Genomic DNA, 6,000 nt, shown 5'->3' on the forward strand with positions numbered 1-6,000 from the left:
ACAGAGGGTGTTCTTTAATGGAATCCTCTCCAACAAAATCCAGGTAAAATCAGAAATTCCCTAGGGCAGCTGTCTAGGCCCCTTACCTTTTTCAATCTTTACTAATGAGTAAAGCCAGTGTGTCCATGTATGCAGATGACTCAACACTAAGAAAGTCAGCTACCACAGCGACTGCAATTATTGCAACACTTAACAAAGAGCTGCAGTTAGTTTGAATGGGTAGCAAGGCATAAGTTGGTCCTAAATATTCCAAAAACTAAAAGCATTGTATTTGGGACAAATAATTCACTAAACTCTAAACCTCAACTAAATTGTAATGAATAATGCGGTAATTGAGCATGTTGAGGTGACTAAAATGCTTGGAGTAACACTGGATGGTAAACTGGCATGGTCAAAACATATTGATACAACAGTAACTAGGATGGGGAGAAGTCTGTCCATAATAAAGCTCTCTTCTGCATTCTTAACAGCACAACAACAAGGTAGTTCATACATGCCTCAGTTTTGTCGCACCTGGAATACTGTTCAGTCGTGTGGTCAGGTGCTACAAAGAGGGACTTAGGAAAATTGCAATTAAATCAGAACAGGGCAGCACGGGTGGCCCTTGGATGTACACAGAGAGCTAACGTTAATAATATGCATGTCAATCTCTCCTGGCTCCAAGTTGAGGAGAGATTGACTCCATCACTACTTGTATTCATGACAGGTATTGACATGTTGAATACACCGAGCTGTCTGTTTGAATTACTGGCACACATCTTGGACTTCCATAAATACCCCACAAGACATGCCACCAGAGGTCTCTTCACAATTCCCAAGTCCAGAACAGACTATGGAAGGCGCACAGTACTACATAGAGCCATGACTACATTGAACTCTATTCTACATCAAGTAACTCAAACAAGCAGACAATTATATTTAAAAAAAACTGATAAACAGCGGGCTGTGAAGCAACACAAACATAGGCACAGACACATGCATGCAAACATATGCATGCTATTCACACACATCCACATGGATTTTGAACACTTAATATGTTGTAAAATATGTTGTGAATGTATTGTAATGTTGTTTGTATAAACGGACCAAGGCGCAGCGTATGTAGAGTTCCACATCATTTATTATAAAGTGAAACTTAGTAAAACAAACAATTAACAATAAACAAACAGTGACTACATCGGTGCAACGTGCACTACTCAAAACAATATCCCATAACCCACAGGTGGAAAAAATGCTACTTAAGTATGATCCCCAATTAGAGACAACGATAGCCAGCTGCCTCTAATTGGGAATCATACCAATACACCAACATAGAAAAAACAAACTAGAACCCCACATAGAAAATATAAACTAGACTAAACCCCTAGTCACGCCCTGACCTACTCTACCATAGAAAATAAAGGCTTTCTATGGTCAGGACGTGACAAATGTATAACTGCCATAATGTAGCTTGACCCCAGGAAGAGTATCTGCTGCCTTGGCAGCAGCTAATGGGGATTCATAATAAATATAAATACATGTGTGAACGCCAAATGTTCTTTCAATTTCAACTTATTTTAGAAGAAATAGGCCCTACACTGTATATCTCTCTATCAGGACTGTTGAAAAGTATTTTGGATTTTGAAAAGTATTTTGGATTTTGAATATACAAAATACAGCTCTGTAAAGTCTATAAAATACACTGGAGTGAAGTTCAGGCCAGTAAAATATAATTGACAAAATACTCAATAGTCATTTAAATAAGTATTTCAAATACATGTAACATAAATGCTGCTCTTCTCTTCTCTGCTCACACACACACACACACACACACACACACACACACACACACACACACACACACACACACACACACACACACACACACACACACACACACACACACACACACACACACACACACAGTCTTGTACAGCTAACCTTGTGGGGACATACAATTCAGTCCCATTCAAAATCCTATTTTCCCTAACCCCTAACCCTAAACCTAACCCTAATCCTAACCCGTACTCTTACCCTAACCCTAACCCTAACCTTAACCCTAACCCAAAAACCTAAACTTTATCCTAACCCTAAACCTAACCCTAGCTCCTAACCCTACAACTAACCCTAGCTCTTAACCTTAATATTTAACTTAATTCTAACCCTAACACTAATTCTAACCTTAACCCTAAACCCCCTAGAAATAGCATTTGACCTTGTGGGGACTAACAAAATGTCCCCAGCTGGTCAACTTTTTGTTCGTTTACTATTCTTGTAGGGACTTCTGGTCCCCACAAGAATAGTTAAACACACACACACACACACACACACACACACACACACACACACACACACACACACACACACACACACACACACACACACACACACACACACACACACACACACACACACACACACACACACACACACACACACACACACACACACACACACACACACACACACACAGAGAGAGTATTGATTGATGGCAGGTATCTATTCTATTGTACTGTACAGAAAACAGTAGAGACAATAGCAAATTAAATGCAGAATAGCCCCAGAGATTTACACTTTGAATAGCACCTTTTTGTTGACCCCTTCTCAACCTCTCAATATTAAAGAGGTTTCACATGGAGAGCCGCGTGTTCGAGAAAACAGTCCCCGTAGTTACATTTAAACCTGGGGTCATCTACAAACACGTTCACAAGTTCACCCCAATCACGCACACACTTGCGCAACTGCACACACGCACCCACACCCTTAGTCTTGTTAGAAAGAGAAAGGTGAGTCTGTTCACACACTGTTCAAACTTAGTCTCATAAAAGAACCGATCTCAGAGTATGTGAGCGGAGCAAAGAGCGATGTGCCCAATTTGACTGGAGCACAGAGCCAGATGCCCAAAGGCTGGAGCGTGGACCTTCTCGCCCACTCCAATTTTACTTTAGTAGTGCTCAAAGTAGCGCTCACTTCACGAGCTCAGGGCATGCCCAGCCCAGCATTCATTTGTAGTCTACTTGTAAGCTGCTATAGCCCCTTCCTTTAGCTACGGTCATGGAGTTTGCTAAATTTGTTCATAAAGAAATTGATAAAACACACAGGTGCAAAATCAAGGTGACTAACAAAGATGAGATAGCAAGAGAGGGAGTGTGGTGATGTAATGTCCACAACTAAAGAATCATCGTGGAATCTGAAGAGACACATATCACGAAAGCATGATGGTGTACATACTACATGCACATGCTAAAAGAAAGGAACAAGGTGGGTAGATAACTAAATGTGTCATTGTAGCAAACTATTTCTAAACAAAAAATCTGATCTCTTAAACATTTCATTCATTTTTGTTCTATTATTGATACAATAGGACTTAATTGATTTTGGCCCAATAGGCCGGGCATATTCCCACGTTCAAGAGGCTTTCCCTTTTGATTGGGTTATTTTGCCTAAAAACATTTTGGCCTACTTATATAAAAATAAAAAAACAACTCTGCATCTCTGCCCAGCCTGGCAAGAGTGGCCAAAAGGGTGTTTAGCATCCCCAGTGGCACTGCAAGTGTGGAGAGGATATTCTCCGCCACTGGCCTGCTCTCCAGGCACCATCACATGAGCCTGAAGCCACAGACTTGCTAAACTACTGTTTCTAAAAATGAATTCTAAAAATGAATTAAAAGGCACTAATAAGTCATTTTTCGGGTAATTTGTATTTAATTCTAAGTAAGTCACAGCCTATATGCATAATTTATAGACAATAATGATTTAATACAACAAAATGTTGTTTAAATGCTGAGCGCTTTATATCCCGACCAGCCTATTGTGTCACACTCGCAAATGCTTCACAATGCATTTCTTTGTAGGCAATAGCCTTAAAATAATTTAAGTAACATAGCCTAAATAATTCATTTTTGTTCCTTCTTTGGCTCCCTGTCCGGCTCCTGACCTATTTAGAGTGTGTATATGCTGTTTAATATGACATGTAGTCTATTTGATATGATGTGCGCTTCTTACATGAACCTTTTCATGTCTATTCAAATCATTTTCAATACTTCAAAACCAAATGGTACGTCCAGGTAGTAATTTTAATGAATGGAGCGAATTTGGAGCTGCAGTTTTTTCCCCCTGTGTGCATGGAGTGGTTTTTAGCAGAGCGGTTTGAATGGATGAGTGGTGCAAATCTCTGAGTTGGATTTCCAACCGCTCAACTCCGCTCACATAATCTGCCCAGTATGTTCCAGTCACAGATCAGACAACACATACGAAAGTAATCAATATCTTGTCATCTGTATGTAAATACAGTACCAGTCAAAAGTTTGGACGCACCTACTCATTCGCTTTTCATGTAGTAACCAAACACTTGTTTGGTTACTACATGATTCCATATGTGCTATTTCATAGTTTCGATGTCTTCACTATTATTCGACAATATAGAAAACAGTCAAAACAAAGAAAAAACGTTAAATGAGTCGATGTGTCCAAACATTTTACCGGTACTGTATGTGCATCCTAATATGTAGCAGCACTTACTTGACAGTGGGCTTTAGCGGACGTGTCTCGGAGGTCTCCGGCGTGAAAGAGCTGTGCTTCCTTTAGTCCGAGCTTCCCACAGTAAGGAAGACGTTGAAGTTGTCCTATGGAGAGACAGATAGACGAACAGACGGACTGAGAGACAGACAGGGAGAGAGAACGTTTTCCACCTTTAGAGACACCGTCAATAATGACTCAGGCATTCTCTGGCAGACTTGACAAGCAACAGTTCCACACTTCACTGCTGCATATCCAAAGTTCATACCACCGGGGATAACTGAGAAAGGGGCGGGGAGGAGCATGTGTGTGTAGCAAATAGAGAGTGACACACAATGCCGAACACACACAAGCAGGGGCAGGGCAGCATGACCGGCAAATTGACAGCTCTAAAACTACCTGTGAGAGTGTGTGGGCCGGCCAAGGGGGTGAGGTATTTGGAACTAGGAGAGGTGAGTGAAGTTTACTGTCTGTAACACTTTATCTCTCACACACACTCTCACGCACACCCTTAAACTGGCCTCCCTACCCTCCCTGCACTGTGGAACGCCTGCGGTTGTAACAAGAGGTTGGGTGACTGAAACAGCGACGACAGGTATCCTAGCAGTTCAAAGCGTTGGGCCAGTAACTAAAAATTTGCTGGTTTGAATCCCCGAGCTGACTAGGTGAAACATCTGTTGATTTTGAGCAACGCTCTTAACTCCTGTAAGTCGCTCTGGATAAGAGCGTCTGCTAAATGACTAAAATGTAAATTCAACTACCATGCAAATATTCCCTGCTAGTGACTAGTAAGGGGTGGAGCAATACTTTTTTATGTGAGTGTGTTACACGCTGTATAGGTCACCTGTCCTGACATAACACCCTGCATACGTGAACCCTGTATTACAATCCAAAAACAGATCCCTAGCGTGTGTACTGTGTACAATAGGCCACTTCCTTCTTCCTAGAACAGTATAGCTCTAATGTTTCATGTTCGAACTCCCCAGTGCCGCCTCCTCCCTCCTCGTTTGTACATCTGCATATCCCTTAGGGATTCAGGGCTACACACAACCCTACTCAATGTCATGACACATTGGATTCAAGCATTCAACATGGGGTTGAAAAAATAACACGGGTAGCCGGGTCTATATTTAAACCCCAAACATGCTTATTAGCAGATGGCAAGGGGAGAGTTGACCTCTGCAGCTGCCGGCTTCGCATGACGGGAATTTTAGTGGGCCTCTAAGCGCACAGTAGTAGCACCTCAAAATGTGAAAGGTCAAAAGCCCCTCACTTCCTGCATGGGGGGGGGGGGGGGGTTAACAGTTGCACCGTTTACTTGTAATAGTGCTGTGCATTGGGGGGGTCTTGTTTTATCTTGGTCTATTTATGTTCGGGAAGGTTTATCTGATTACTGTTGAGTTGAGCATGACAGTGATACAGTAAGACCAAACCTGTGGGGTATATGACAAAGCAGGAGAACCAAATTACCTTCGAACTTTGATAATCGTTCAGAAATAACTA

General features: G+C 41.7%; 1 protein-coding gene across 2 annotated transcripts in view; it reads right to left on the reverse strand.

Moving 5' to 3' along the window:
* Positions 1–5,770, reverse strand: part of LOC139547060 (LIM domain only protein 7-like) — a 98,585-nt gene extending 92,815 nt beyond the window's left edge. The window contains exon 1 of one of the 2 annotated variants that reach the window (XM_071356113.1): positions 4,501–5,770. The gene's annotated coding sequence lies outside the window, so the exon portion shown is untranslated. The remainder of the gene's footprint in view (positions 1–4,500) is intronic. The other variant, XM_071356116.1, reaches the window with a different exon arrangement.
* Between the last annotated feature and the right edge of the window lie 230 nt (positions 5,771–6,000).

Source organism: Salvelinus alpinus, chromosome 20 (genome assembly GCF_045679555.1).
Source record: "Salvelinus alpinus chromosome 20, SLU_Salpinus.1, whole genome shotgun sequence".
NCBI lineage: Eukaryota > Metazoa > Chordata > Actinopteri > Salmoniformes > Salmonidae > Salvelinus > Salvelinus alpinus.